A 16033-nucleotide genomic window follows, 5' to 3' on the forward strand; every position below is an offset into this window, starting at 1 on the left:
AGCGGGAATCAGGAGGATAGAGTTATGGTCAGATTTGACAAATGGAGGGCGAGGGAGAGCTTTGTACGCATCTCTTTGTGTGGAGTAAAGGTGGTCTAGAATTGTTTTCTCTCGTTGCACATTTAACATACTGATAGAAATGAGGTCAAACTGATTTAAGTTTCCCTGAATTAAAGTTCCCGGCCACTAGGAGCACCGCCTCTGGATGAGCGTTTTCCCGTTTGCTTATGGTGGATTACAGCTCATTGAGTGCGGTTTTAGCGCCAGCATCGGTCTGTGGTGGTATGTAGATAGCTACAAGAAATACAGATGAAAACTCTCTTGGTAAATACAGTGGTCTACAGCTTATCGTGAAAAAAACCTTGAGACTTCCGAAGATATCGTGCACCAGTTATTGTTTACAAATATGCATAGGACCCCGCCCCGTGTCTTACCAGAGGCTGCTGTTCTGTCCTGCCGATAGAGTGTATAACCCGCCAGTTGTATGTTCTTAATGTGGCCGTTCAGCCACGACTATGTGAAACATAAGATATTACAGTTTTTCATATCCTGTTGGTAGGATATACATGCTTTCAGTTAGTCACATTTATTTTCCAGCGACTGAATGTTGGCTAGCAGGATGGAAGGCAAGGGCAGATTAGCCACTCGTCGCCTGGTCCTCACAAGGCACCCTGATCTAATATAATAAATAATAAATAATCTCCTTCCGCGAAACCTCCGTTTCCTTTCCAGTGAATCACGGGGGATCTGGGCCTGTTAGGGTGTCTGTAGTAGTATATCCCTCCCATCTGACTCATTGAAGAAGAACTCTTCATCCAATTTGAGGTGAATAATAAAGTCCTAATGTCCAGAAGCTCTTTTCGATCATAAGAGATGGTAGCAGCAACATTATGTACAAAACAAGTTACGAACAACACAAAAACAAACAAAAAAATAGCATGGTTGGTTAAGAGCCGATAAAACGGCAGCCCTCCCCTCCGGAGCCATTTTGAGGTCAATATGGAGGTTACACATATTACTCAAATGAAAACTTGCATACTTGCTACGTCTCAGCCGCTACATCTGGAGGTTGTGTACGACCCTAGACAGACAGTTGCCTCCCTTGAAGCAGGGCAGTGTAAAACAGTATTGTCTTGTTGAGCATACAGTATGAATGGTATTAGCAGAGCAATGTTTTTGAAACGGCTGAAATGTGCAGACATTTTCATAATATTTGAGACTTGTTTTGAGTTTTTACCTGAAACTGTTGCAATAGCTGCCGGCTGCACTGAGCCACGTAAAACTATGGAAGCTCATCCTCACCACCAAAAACATGTCAAATGTACAAATACGATTTGTTTTTTTTCCCCTTAATTTGTAACATTGAGGGATGATTGTAGAGGTAGCACCACAGGTCCCAGAGTAGTTGAGGGTGTGGGGGGGAATTGTTTTCCTGGGGCTCAGAGTTTTTCCAAATCTGGTAGTAGGCTAACCTAACCCCCTAGTTGTAGTGTATGACATTGTAATAAATCAGCAGAAAAAATACAAATGTTTATGGACTTTATATGGGCTATGGTGGGACCAGATAGCTCTTCTAAACATATGGTTAAAATAAATTCCAGGAAAAACTCCTGGCCATAGGGAGGATGAAAACATTAAAACCCTTCACACAGACAAAGAGAACAACTGCGATTGGCCAAAAACAAATAAAAAACAAACAGGGCTGAGTTTGCTGTATGCAAGGTTGCATGGTATAGGCCTTTGCATATGTAATTAAAAAGATACTCATACATTATGTCATCACTATTATGTTGATTGATAAATTCCAGTCAATCATTTTAAATTAAAAAGGCCAAGGTAGCCTAGCCACCGGAAGTGTGAATATACGAATATAATATAAACCAAATTTGATCACATTCACATTTTATCAGAACACAAATAAATGGGCCTATTTGAGGCTCTAAGTACATAGCTTAAGCTATTAAAAACATGACGCTGTGCTCCCCTTGGCCCAGATGGGATCAGAGCGCACAGGCTTCTCTTAGCTACCTGCAGCTGTGGTTGTTATCAGTAGGCTACAGTTGATCAGACTGAAGCACGGACTAATTGTGCACGTTGACAAATCATAAGGGAACTTGTATGACATTTTTTGGGGTGGCGGTTATGGGCTTCCATATAAAACAGCTTGTTGGGGTGAATTCACATACACCCACGTTTTCAGTCGCAATTTGCTTTCAACACATGTAATGATTTGCATGATATTGATAAAAAGTCTGGTCTTTTATAACGGTGCAAGGTAGGCCTACTGTACTTTTATATTTGTATTTGATGGTTCATCGTAAATTCTTGTTTGGCTAACGTAACTTGATGAAGACATGCTGCTATAGCAATTCTGTGCTTTGGTCTTGAAGCTGAAATGCAATGAGTGTAGCCTACAGACGTAGAAAATAACCCTTTAATTGTTTGCACATACATGCTAGTGAATTGTTACGTTATTCCATAGTGTAATGTTTTAGAAGAAAAGTGTCTGTCATTTTTGAATAGTTTGTGCTTACTGGCTAGTGGCTACGGTGATGTTTACGATCAATTTGAGCTGCGGACCAATAATGTCGCTTTGCCAGCCACAACGTAAGGTAAGGATGTAATGTGACTCTCCTTCATATCTCGTAGTGAGAATAGTAGCCTAAGTAGTATGTTAATGACTTTATTTGACAAACTTTCGACACCTCAGTGTTTGTTTGCTGTCACCTTGCGGAGTCAGTCTCACCTTCGCTTCCCTTCGACTACGCTAACGTTTGTCAGGCTGACAGCTAGCCATCAGTCCCAACAGGGGGGTCTCTCTCTCACACACACACACACACACACACACACACACACACGCACACGCACGCACACAATGCGGCTCTGACAGGAGCAGCACCTGAGTAGCCAAGAAAAGCTATTCAGAGGATAGATAGATCTAGAACCTTAGGTCCTTGATAGGAGCGCAGAACAAAATACAGCTGTTCCCCCTTCCATCAATAATCCTCACTTAATAATCAGGAGATTAACTGATATCAGGTGTGCAGATGACTGTCGGCGGAATAATAAACAAGCACGCCGAAAGACGGCAGAAAGAGAAGAAAAAAAACACAAGAGAGAGCGCAGAGTCCCTTAAATCAAGCCCTCCCCCCAAACTAATTACAATTGATTTCTTATGGATCGGGTACCTTATCAGGTGCGAGAGGGAATTACCATGGCGAGCCAAAGGGTTGTGGTGGGTCGCCGTCGAATGGCAAAATCAATCTGCGTTGAGTGACTGACTGTACCCGTCTCCCTATTGCAGGGAGGGAATGTAAAATGTACACAGGCGACGTTGATTCAACGTAACAGGGATATAACACAAATCGCAGATGTTATAAAAAGATGGAGAAAAGCCTAAGTTACTTTCTTACAAATAGATAAACATGTAGTCTAAGAGCTACACATTATCAACAAAGACTGGAGTCTAACCCAGATGCTTTTGTTATAATTATCATTAACTAAATTTACCACTGTATGATGACATGATACAAAGTCAGCAATAATGGTATTACAGGCACAGCATTCTTTAAGAAATCCCCCAGAAACATTGACTCTCCACCTCAGTGTTGAAACTGGCTTCAGTTCAGCATCTCCACTACGAGCTCTTTTCTCCCTGGGCAACATGGGAAAAGTTCATCAATATGTTAATTACTTAATCTTTAAACACTTAAAGAAACCATTAATAAACATTGATTTGAACACTTGCCACCAGTGACTCGCATTAATCCACTGCAAATAGCTGATACACAAACTGCAATGGAGGGCAATTTGGGTAGGGATTACCAATAGTAATAGATGAGAGGAGAAATTGATCACACTTTCTCTTAACAGGGAAGAGAACACAGCTAGTTTAACCACTTTGCATGATGACTGCCTTTTTTGTTGTGGAACTGGAATGCACTTTGATTGATTTTGTAACTGCTTTTCTATACCAAGGGGAAAATATCAGAAAATATGAATGTCTCCTGACTTATTCCACATTTTGTTGTGTTAGAGTCTGAATTCAAAATTGATTGAAAAAGTTTTTTTCCTCACCCATCTACACACAATAACATATAATGACAAAGTGAAAACATGTTTTAGATTTTATTGAAAATTTATTGAAAATTAAATACAGAAATATGTAATTTACATAAGTATTCACACCCCTGAGTCAATACTTTGTAGATGCACATTTGGCGGCGATTACAGCTTTGAGTCGTCTGTATCAGCTTTGCACATCTGAATTTGGGGATTTTCTCCCATGCTTCCTTACAGATTTTCTCAAGCTCTGTTACGTTAGATGGGGAGAGGCGGTGAACAGCAATCTTCAAGTTTTTCCATAGATTTTTCAATGGGATTCAAGTCTGGGCTTTAGCTGGGCCACTCAACGACTTTCACATTCTTGTTCTAAAGTCATTCCAGCGTTTTTTGGATATATGCTTGGGGTCATTGTCCTGTTGGAAAGTAAATATTTGACCCAGTCTAAGGTCATTTGCACTTTGAAACAGGTTCACATCAAGGATTAGCCTGTATTTATCCCCATTCATTGTTCCCTCTATACCTACCAGTCTCCCAGTCCCGACTGCTGAAAAGCATCCCCATAGCATGATGCTGCCACCACCATACTTCACGGTAGGGATGGTGTTAAATGGCCGATGTGCCTTGTTTTCTCCAGATATAGCTCTTTGCATTCTGGCCAAAGAGTTACATTTTTGTCTCATCAGACCACAGACTCTTTTGCGTTATGATCTGTCTTTCACATGCCTTTTTGCAAACTCCATGCATGCCATGTTCTTTTTTCTCAGGAGTGGCTTCTGTCTGGCCACTATCCCATAATGCCCAGATTGGTCAAGTGCTGTAGAGATGGTTATCCTTCATGCAGCTTTTTCCATCTCAGCCAAAGAACTCTGTAGTTCTGTCAAAGTGGTCATTGGGTTCTTGATCACCTCTCTGATCAAAATCCTTGCCCTGTTGCTCAGTTTGGTTGGATGGCTAGCTTCAGGATGAGTCTGGGTAATTCCGTATTTTTTCAATTTCCCAATGGTGAAGACCACTAGGTTCTTGGATAATTTCAACACTCTAGACATTTTTTGAAACCCTTCCCTCCCCATATATATATGCCTCATGAAAATATCTAGGAGATCTAGGGACACCTCCATGGACTTCATGGTATAGCTTTTGCACCGTCAACTGTGGGACCTTATAGAGACAGGTGTCTGTCTTTCAGAATCATCCAAATAATTGAATTGGCCACAGGTAGACTCCAATCAAGTTGTAGTGACGTCTCAAGGATGATTAAAGGAAATTAGTTGCACCTGAGCTCAATTTGGACTGTCATAGCATGAATACTTTCTGAAAGCACTGTAGCTAATTACTCCAACTAGAGACAACACAGTATGCGTTGGCAACAATCATATTTGATCATTACAATATACAGTGCCTTCAGAAAGTATTCATACCTCTTAAAGTATTCCACATGCTGTTGTGTTACAGCCTGAATTCAAAATGGATTCAATCATTTTTTTACCCATTTACACACAATACTGACATATTGACAAAGTGAAAACATGTTTTTAGAAATGTTTGCAAATTTATTGAAAATGAAATACAGAAATATAACTCCCGAGTCAATACTTTGTAGAAGCACCTTTGGCAGCGATTACAGCTTTGAGTCTTTCTGGGTAAGTCACTAAGAGCTTTTCACACCTGGATTGTGCAACATTTTCTCATTATTCTTTTAAATATTCTAATTGGTTCTCGATCAATGCTAGACAAGGTCTTAAGTCAAAACTGTAACTCGGCCACTCGGTAACATTCACGGTCTTGCTTAAGCAACTCCAGTGTAGATTTGGCCTTGTGTTTTAGGTTATTGTCCTGCTGAAAGGTGAATTAATCTCCCAGTGTCTGGTGGAAAGCAGACTGAACCAGGATTTTCTCTAGGATTTGCCTGTGCTTAGCTCCATTCAATTTTTTCTTATCCTGAAATACTCCCCAGTTTGTAATGATTACAATCATACCCATAACATGAAGCAGCCACCACTATGATTTAAAATATGGAGAGTGGTACTCAGTAATGTGTTGTATTGTATTTGCCCCAAACATAATACTTTATATTCAGGACAAAAAGTGAAATTTCTTAGCCAAATTCTTTACAGTATTTCTTTTGTGCCTTGTTACAAACAGGATGCATGTTTTGGAATATTTGTATTGTGTACATGCGTCCTTCTTTTCACTCTCTCAATTAGGTTAGCATTGTGGAGTAACTATAATGTTGTTGATCCATCATTAGTTTTCTCCTAGCACAGCCATTAAAGTCTGTAACTGTTTAAACGTCACATTGGCCTCATGGTGATGTCCCTGAGCGGTTTCCTTCCTTTCTGGCAACTGAGTTAGGAAGGGCGCCTGTATCTTTGTAGTGACTGGGTGTATTGATACACCATCCAACCTTTATAACAAAGGTGTTGCCATAACAAAGCAGTTGAATACTTATTGACTCAAAACATTTTAGCTTTTTATTTTGATTCATTTGTACACATTTCTAAAAACATAATTCCACTGACATTATATGGGAATTGTGTGACAAAAAAAATCAAAATTTTATCAATTTTAAATTCAGGCTGTAACACAACAAAATGTGGAAAAAGTCAAGGGAGTGAATACTTTCTGAAGCACTGTAGCAAACAAACCCAATCCAATTTTAATAGCACTAGTACAGACTCGTAAACAGGCAGGTGCGCGCACACACACACACACACACACACACACACACACACACACACACCCTCTGATAAAGATGACTTTTATTTGTGATTCAGAGGACTTTGTTTGAACACCTGTGATTGACAGCGCACCACAGGACGTGCGCTAAATGTGTATTAAATAGACAAACACGAGACACTTAGGACGATGCCCATGTCAATAGACAAACTGGTATTTCTTTGTTGGGCAAACAGCTTAGATTACTGCACTTGCAAGAGCAGGTGTGTGACTTTGCTAGGCACAAGTGTGTAGTAGCATCACCAGAGAATGCATTTACACACACACACACACACACACACACACACACACACACACACACACACACACACACACACACACACACACACACACACACACACACACACACACACACACACAACAACATGCTCAGATAGATAGCAGAACTCAAATACCATTAGATGTCCTTGTACTATTCAGTATGAAGGTGGGAGAGTGGTATGGAGTTTCTGCTTCCTGGGAAGAGGCTGCAGAGGCAGCGATATACGTGTAATAGAACAGAACGCATTTTCCTATTCAGGTGTGAAGTGTATAAAAAAAAACGATGTAAAGGCAGAAATATGAAAGAGTTAAAACAATGCATTGGATAGGTAGAGCAAATGGAATCATACACAACAGCTCTGAAGACAAGCCAGAGGTCTGCGGAGAACTGGAGCGGGACAAGAGGAAACGTCCTGAAGGCTGCCTAAGGAGGGAGGTCTCAGTGGGGTTGTATCTGTTGTATCTTGCAGCAAGACAAAATCCCACTGAATACAACCCCACTGAGGCCTCCCTCCTTAGGCGGCCTTCAAGACGTTTCCTCTTGTCCCACTCCAGATTCTTGGCAAAAACCCTCACTGTTTGAACAATGTCATGTGAAATGTTATATAAAAATAAAACTCTTTAAAATGTAATTGTTGTACTAGTTTTTGTGCTAGTGAGAAGGTAATGTAATGGAGTAGTATTCTAACTAGCCTTCCCTGAATGGAAATAAAAGGTCATCACAGCTAAATGTTTGGTCGTAGATGATGAGTTTAGGGTATTCATAAAACATCTCAGAGTAAGAGTGCTGATCTAGGATCAGGTCCACCTGCCCTGTCAATGTAAACGTATCCATTACTATCTAAAAAGCTCAAATTGATCCTATATCAGTACTCTTACTCTGAGCTGCTTTCTGAATACTCAATACTGGCCTGGAAACAGCTTGGACTGACATACGTGACATATGATTCAGGGACGGCGGTAGACCTCGGAGGTCTGGTTCTCCAGAGGAGATCTTTGAGGAGGGTGGTCTACTACTCCCAGGCAGTCCCCCTGCTCCTCAGCTCAACCCCTTGAGCCCCTTGAACTACGACCTTGTGGAATAGGTTGAGCTGCTGTGGCAGGGATTGAGGTAGCAGTTGGTGGTTTGTGGGGCTCAGGCTTATGGGGACTGGGCTATGTCCCCAAAGGCCTTCGAAAACCAACCAGGGAGACCCGAGCAGAGCCTCAATAACCAAATAAGATTAAGATTACCATTTTAGCCACTGCTACATTAAAAAGATGAAGCTAATGAGAGTGGCCTAGTGTCTCAATTCTACTACTTTGGATCTTTGGCTGATTAAAAATGAGGGCCTTTTGTGAATACGCTCATAGAATTAGGATTGATTCTGCTTTGTTGTTTCTGATTTATTGTTCCTTTTTCAATGTTTCAATATGTTCAGTATTATATGGCTCAAGTTATTTTTTAATGGATGTGTGTGTGTTTGGGAAATTATATTATCTATTTTCATTGATTCATTGAGACATGAGGTGCACAATTTCAACATTTTAAGGATGGACTATCAAGGCTTTACATTGTACAAATATGCACACACACACACATCCAAAATATCCTGCTAGGGTTCGTTTTCCTTGTTCAAATAAATAGAACACCTTCCTCTAAACCTCAAATCTCACAAAAGACCCACAGAAATGGACTTAAAGCTCTTGTTATAGTACAATTTTTCCTGTTTGCTTTAGATAACAAATCTTCAGTTGACCCGAAGGGTTAAGGAAGCATTACAAATTAATCCCGGGTTTTAATAAGTCTGTCTTAAGCCAAGGGGCCTTTACCCCAAAAGAAAAGAAATAAAAGGGGGAGGGAGAAGAAAGGGATCGGAGGAAAATAAATATATTAAACCCTGTGATCACAGCCAGCTTTTCTTGTTTGTTATACCTCCGTTTTCCGTTTAATCCAATACTCACTAATCCAATTTGTCTATCGGGCTTCGACCCTAACTTCTCCTCATCTACGTTTTTTTCTCTACATGGTCGTTTGAAGTGACCACTCCTCGTTTCACAGTCTAACGGCTCACTGAAACAAACTGCAGACTAAGAGGTAGATGGATAGATTTCCAAAAAGAAAAGGAGAAGAAAAATTGGCAAACATGATCAGCTCATGACACAAACATAAAAGTAAGAGCTCGTTATGGACGAAGTCGAGCGGATTTCACCCTGAATATGCATGAAGAGCCATAATCAGATGTGGGGCAGTCACCCACTGAAGGAGAATATTGGAGAAGCACAAAGGGATTGATTTAATTACTTGAAGTGGGCCTGTGTTTGGAGCATTCTTGTTAAGAAGTGAGTGAAAAGGCTGGCAGTATCCTTGCGCTATTTCTGTGAAGGGGTTGGAGTTGGGGGCAGATGGTGGGGTATACCGAGGTAGTCTAGCTCCTTAAGTCACCAAAACTAATCTCGAGGTATAAAGCACTTGTGATTGAAAGGTTCTTCATTGCAAAATGGACATAGAGTGTTCATTGTTTAACGTCAACCTGGATAACCGTTATCCAAGTTCTGCTCAATTATTTTCCCTTTATCCAGATCATTGTGTAATCTCTTAAAAAATGAGAAAAAGCTACATATGGCATTTTGACAGATGTTTGAGAATGTTATCCTTAATTACAGTGCCTTCAGAAAGTATTCACACCCCTTGACCTTTTCCACATTTTGTTGTGTTACGGCCTTAATTTAAAATGTATTAAATTGCGACTTTGTGTCACTGGCCTACACACAATACCCCATAATGTCAAAGTGAAATCATGTGTTTAGACATTTTTACAAATTAATTACAAATGAAAAGCTGAAAGGTTTAGGGTCAATAAGTATTCAACATCTTTGTTATGGCAAGCCTAAATAAGTTATTGAGTAAATATTTACTTAGAATTGTCACATAATAAGTTGCATGGACTCACTCTGTGTGCAATAATAGTGTTTAACATTATTTTTAATGACACCTCATCTCGGTACCCCACACATACAATTATCTGTAAGGTCCCTCAATCGAGCACTGAATTTCAAACACAGATTCAACGACAAAGACCAAGGAGGTTTTCCAATGTCTCGCAAAGAAGGGCACATATTGGTAGATGGGTAAAAAAAAAAAACAGACGCTTAATATCCCTTTGAGCATGGTGAAGTTATTAATTACACTTTGGATGGTGTATGAATACACCCAGTCACTACAAGATAGAGGCGTCCTTCCTAACTCAGTTGCCGGAGAGGAAGGAATCTGCTCAGCGATATCACCATGAGGCCAATGGTGACTTTAAAATAGTTACAGACTTTAATGGCTGTGATAGGAGAAAACTGAGGATGGATCAACAACATTGTTGTAAACTCCACAATACTAAACTAAATTACAGAGTGAAAAGAAGGAAGCCTGTACAGAATAAAATTATTCCATAACATGCATCCTGTTTGCAATATATCACTAAAGTAAAACTGCAAAAAACTTGGCAAAGAAATTATCGTTATGTCCTGAATACAAAGTGTTATGTTTGGGGCAAATCCAACACAACACATCACTGAGTACCACTCTTCATATTTTTAAGCATGGAGGTGGCTGCATCATGTTATGTGTATGCTTGACATCGGCAAGGACTAGGGAGCTTTCCAGGATAAAAATAAATGGAATAAAGCTAATCACAAGCAAGATCCCTGAGGGAAACTTGGTTCAGTCTGCTTTCCAACAGACACTAGTAGAGAATTTCACGATCCAATAGGACAATAACCTAAAACACAAGGCTAAATTTACACTGGAGTTGCTTACCAAGACAACATTGAATGTTGAGTGACATAGTTACAGTTTTGACTTAAATCATCTTGAAAATGGCTGTCTAGATAGAAATGATCAACAACCAACATGACAGAGCTTGAAGAAATATTTTACAATACAAAATGGGGATGCACGTTATATTGGTGAACATATCGGAATTGGCCGATATTAGCTAAAAATGGCAACATCGGCATCGGCCCAATGTCTAGTTTAACGCCAATGTGAAAAACTGATGTCAAAGCTGATGTGCATACTTATATAATGTAGGTACAGGACGAAAAGACACCACGTAAAATGTTGCGCTACATGTGCAACACAGCATTCCTAACCTAGACCACAATGTCTGCTGTGTGGACTGAGCAGTCAACAAGTCGAGTAGTCATTTGAAAGAATAAGAACATTTCAGCGAGACATCTCAAATGCGAAATCCATTAAAGCCAAGATAATGGAATTAATTGCCCTTGACAATCAACAACGTTCTCTGTCGTGGTTGATGTTGGCTTTCGCAACTGGTTGAGCACCAGTACACACTAACGTTACCAAGTGCACTATTATTCAGATGTTGCCCTACCAGAGTTACACAATAATAGCGTCACTGCTATTAGCTTCACGACATACTATGGAACGCTGTTTGGGTCTTTGCGTGTCAAAAACGTTACACATCAAATAACACTATTTGACAATAACACTATTTGACATGTCAAATAACACAGTTCTATTATAGAATGTTGTGTGTTCTGGATTTGCACATGCAAGCCAAGTGCCACCACTACTATCAGTGGCACTGTCAAATATGTACAAAAAAGTCTACAAACAAGCAAACACCGGCCATGAACGATGTGTTTACAATACCGCGTTGGTAATAAAGCATTATTTGTTCGACCGCAACTTCTGAGGTAGCTAGCTAGGTTTAGCTTGGTACCTAGAAAGCAACAATACAACCAGCCTGAAAACAATGACCAGTAGAAACTTAAGTCATTTTCACTATTCTTAGAAATTATTTAGGAATCCTTGTGAGTAAGCATTAGCTAAGTAACCACTTGTTGTTTGCCTATTGAAATGTAACTTGTGTTCATGAAAATAAATAGCTAGCCAGCTACTTAACCCTGTTGCCCAAAGCTAACATTATAAGCAGCCAGATAGCTTCTTCTGGCTAGTGTAGCTCGACCCGACCGGGTTATGTGTTGTGAAGCTAGCCACAATAAGGATTAGGCACAATAGTGGCGTTTGCGGTTTGCCTTCAACATAAAAGTACCTCTTTGAAAGTGATGCAGAAGGTTACAATTGGTGGAATCATGCCATATTTACACTAGATCAAGTTAAACAAGGTTGGAATGTGAAGCAATGAAATGGGGTATCAGTCTACTCGGTGACACGCACAGAACACAACTGTGTGTTGTAGCTCTTATCACTGGACCGTGACTGTGTGAAATCACCTCCCAGTCAGCCTATTGTGTGTATTGACATTCATATTACACTGTGCAAATTTACCTAGGGATTGGGGATCAATGAAATGGGTAACAGTTTACTCAATAACCAATATATTTTTTCCCAACGTCCTACTCAGAGTCATCAGACTCCAAAACATCTATTGTTTTTCCTTGGGAATAGTGTTCAGTACACATAGTTTGACAATAAATGTGGCTCAATTCACAGTTGTTTCAGAGTCCCGCAATAAGAGCTACAATGTGAATGCTCTCTGGGTGTCACTGAGTAGACTGATACCTCATGTCAATGATCCACAATCCATAGATTTGGCATGGGTCCCCAGATCCTTAAAAGGTTCTACAGCTGCACCATCGAGAGCATCCTGACCAGTTGCATCACCGCCTGGTATGGCAACTGCTCGGTATCTGACCATAAGGCACTACAGAGGGTAGTGCGAACGGCTCAGTACATCACTGGGGCCAAGCTTCCTGCCACCCAGGACCTATATAATAGGAGGTGTCAGAGGAAAGTCCATAAAATCATCAGGGACTCCAGTCACCCAAGTTATAGACTGTTTTCTCTGCCTCTGCACGGCAAGCGATACCAGAGCGCCAAGTCTCAGACCAAAAGGATCCTCAACAGCTTCTACCCTGAAGCCATAAGACTGCTGAACAATTAATAAAATCGCCACCGGACAATTTACATTGACCCCCCCCACCCTTTTGTACACTGCTGCTACTCGCTGTTTATTATCTATTCATAGTCACTTCACCCCCAACTACATGTACAAATTACCTCAACTAACCTGTATCCCCGCACACTGACTCGGTACCGGTGCCCCCTGTATATAGCCTCGTTATTGTTATTCTTATTGTATTACTTTTTATGATAACTTAATATAACTTTGTAAATGTTTTCTTAACTCTTCTTGAACTGCACTGTTGGTTAAGGGCTTGTAAGTATGCATTCCACAGTAAAGTCTACACTTGTTGTATTCGGCGCATGTGACAAATAAAGTTTGATTTGATAGGTAAGGCTGTACAGTGAAATAAGTATGCCCCCAATGCAAGTCTAAAGTATAATACATCCAGTGTGATTTCAACAGATTTTTGTCAAATTAACAAATTAATTTTATATAACAACATTCCAACCTCGTTTAGCATGATCTATTAAATTATGGCATAATTCTATTATGTGTATTAATTTGCATCACTGTCAATGACATCATGTTATTTTGAAGGCGAACCACAAAGTCCACTATTGTGGCTAATCCTTATTGTGGCTAGCTCCACATAAATGGGTTCAACCACCATTAATCAAATAAGAACTGTCTTATAAATTAGGGTTATTTAAGGTGATGAAACCTAGCTATAGAGTTAGTTAGCTAGCTAGCTATGTTTTTGGGGAAGAACATTGTTTGCATCCATGAGCTAGCTAGCTTTTTTTTAATGACCAGCACTGTAGGTGTACGAGACAACTTTACCAGCATCATAGCATACATATCAATTAATCGTTGTGACATATGAAATACGAATGATAGTGTAATCAATGTGTAATAACTATGTAAAACATTTATGAACGCATAAAATTATTATTTGACAGTCATATTCAGATCCTGATTGGTCAACAAGCTTATTTGACACGTCAAATAGTGTTATTTGACATGTATCTTTTTTGACAGACCCAAACAGCGTTCCATAGAAATCCTGATTGAGAATGAAAGACAGAACAAATGAACAACGAAACAGCACAGCAAGTAAGTGAAATAAATATGTTTTGATTGTTTTACTGGCAATGGGGACATACGTAAATGCCAACCAAATACGGTTTTGGTCAGTGTGGTGTGTGTGTGTGTGTGTAACCTTTATTTAACTAGGCAAGTCAGTTAAGAACAAATTCTTATTTACAATGACGGCCTACCCCGGACAAACCCGGACGACGCTGGGCCAACTGTGCGCTGCCCTATGGGACTCCCAATGGATGTTATACAGCCTGGATTCGAAACAGGGACTGTAGTGACGCCTCTTGCACGGAGACGCAGTGCCTTAGACTGCTGCGTCCGTGTATGTGTGTTAACTATTTAACTACTAGAATGCTTAAAATGATTATACATTTTTTTATATCGGTTATCGTATCGGTATCTGTTTTTTTTTGGCAAGGAAAATATCGGATATCAGTATCGGCCAAAAATGTGATATCGGTGCATCACTAATACAAAATGTTTATCTTTAACCTCCCTGACCAAGGCACTTCTCCCCTGATTGCTCAGTTTGGCTGGTCAGCCAGCTCTAGGAAGAGTCTTGGTGGTTCCAAACATCTTCCATTTAAGAATGATGGAGGCCAGTGTGTTCTTTGGGACCTTCAATGCTGCAGACATATTATTCCCTTCCCCAGATCTGTGCCTCACCACAATCCTGTCTCGGAGCTCTACGGACAATTCCTTCAAACTCATTGCTTGGTTTTTGCTCTGACATGCGCTGTCAACTGTGGGACCTTATATAGACAGGTGTCTACCTTTCCAAATCATGCCCAATCAATTGAATTTACCACAGGTAGACTCCAATCAAGTTGTAGAAACATCTCAAGAATGATCAATGGAAACAGGATGCAACTGAGCTCAATTTCGAGTCTCATAACAAAGGGTCTGAATACTTATGTAAATAAGTTAATTCAGTTTTTTATTTGTGATACATTTATTTGTAATAAAACATTTCTAAAAACCTGTTTTGTCCAGGAAACGCAAGAAATGGACATTACACTGGTGGAAATCTGTCCTTTGGTCTGATGAGTCCAAATTTGGGATTTTTGGTGTCCAAATGAGAGATTTTTGGTTCCAACCGCCGTATCTTTGTGAGACACAGAGTAGGTGAACGGATGATCTCCGCATGTGTGGTTCCCACCGTGAAGCATGGAGGAGGAGGTGTGATGGTGTGGGGGCGCTTTGCTGGTGACACTGTCAGTGATTTATTTAGAATGATTTATTTAGAATTCAAGGCACACTTAACCAGCATGGCTACCACAGAACTCTGTAGCGATACGCCATCCCATCTGGTTTGCGCTTAGTGGGACTATCATTTGTTTTTCAACAGGACAATGACCGAACAAACCTCCAGGCTGTGCAAGGGCTATTTGACCAAGAAGTAGAGTGATGGAGTGCTACATCAGATGACCTAGCCTCCACAATCACCTGACCTCAACCCAACTGAAATGTTTTAGGATTAGTTGGACCGCAGAGTGAAGGAAAAGCAGCCAGCAAGTGCTCAGCATATGTGGGAACATCTTCAAGACTGTTGGAAAAGCATTCCTCATGAAGCTAGTTGAGAGAATACCAAGAGTGTGCAAAACTGTCATCAAGACAAAGGGTGGCTACTTTGAAGAATCTAAAATATATTTTGATTTGTTTAACACTTTTTTGATTAATATACAATTCCATATGTGTTATTTCATAGCTTTGATGTCTTCACTATTATTCTACAATGTAGAAAATAGTAAAAATAAAGAAAAACCCTTGAATCTGTATGTGTGTCCAAACTTTTGACTGGTACTGTATAAATATATTTACAAACATATATATGGGGGATTGGAAATAATGCAGATAATTGATGGAAGTTACAATCTCTCTGCAATATTAAAGCTGATCTACCCCCTAAAAAATATATTATAATAACATTGTACATTGCAGGTGTGCAAAGCTCTTGGAGACTTACCCAGAAAGACTCACAGCTGTAATCATCCGTAAATCTCACA

The 16033-nt window shown here is 40.0% G+C and overlaps 1 protein-coding gene and 1 long non-coding RNA gene across 3 annotated transcripts in view; one reads left to right on the forward strand and one right to left on the reverse strand.

Moving 5' to 3' along the window:
• LOC127932283 (homeobox protein OTX1 B-like) overlaps positions 1-16033 on the reverse strand; it is a 45119-nt gene that overhangs the window by 14957 nt on the left and 14129 nt on the right. The window lies entirely within an intron of this gene.
• Positions 2029-15710, forward strand: LOC127932284 (uncharacterized). 2 transcript variants are annotated; one of them, XR_008144696.1, is made up of 3 exons: positions 2029-2275; positions 13968-14042; positions 15376-15710. It is a non-coding gene; the product is annotated as an uncharacterized LOC127932284 (long non-coding RNA). The 2 variants fall into 2 exon arrangements; XR_008144697.1 differs by lacking the exon at positions 2029-2275 and adding an exon at positions 2376-2612.

This window comes from Oncorhynchus keta, chromosome 10, assembly GCF_023373465.1.
Source record: "Oncorhynchus keta strain PuntledgeMale-10-30-2019 chromosome 10, Oket_V2, whole genome shotgun sequence".
Taxonomy (NCBI): domain Eukaryota; kingdom Metazoa; phylum Chordata; class Actinopteri; order Salmoniformes; family Salmonidae; genus Oncorhynchus; species Oncorhynchus keta.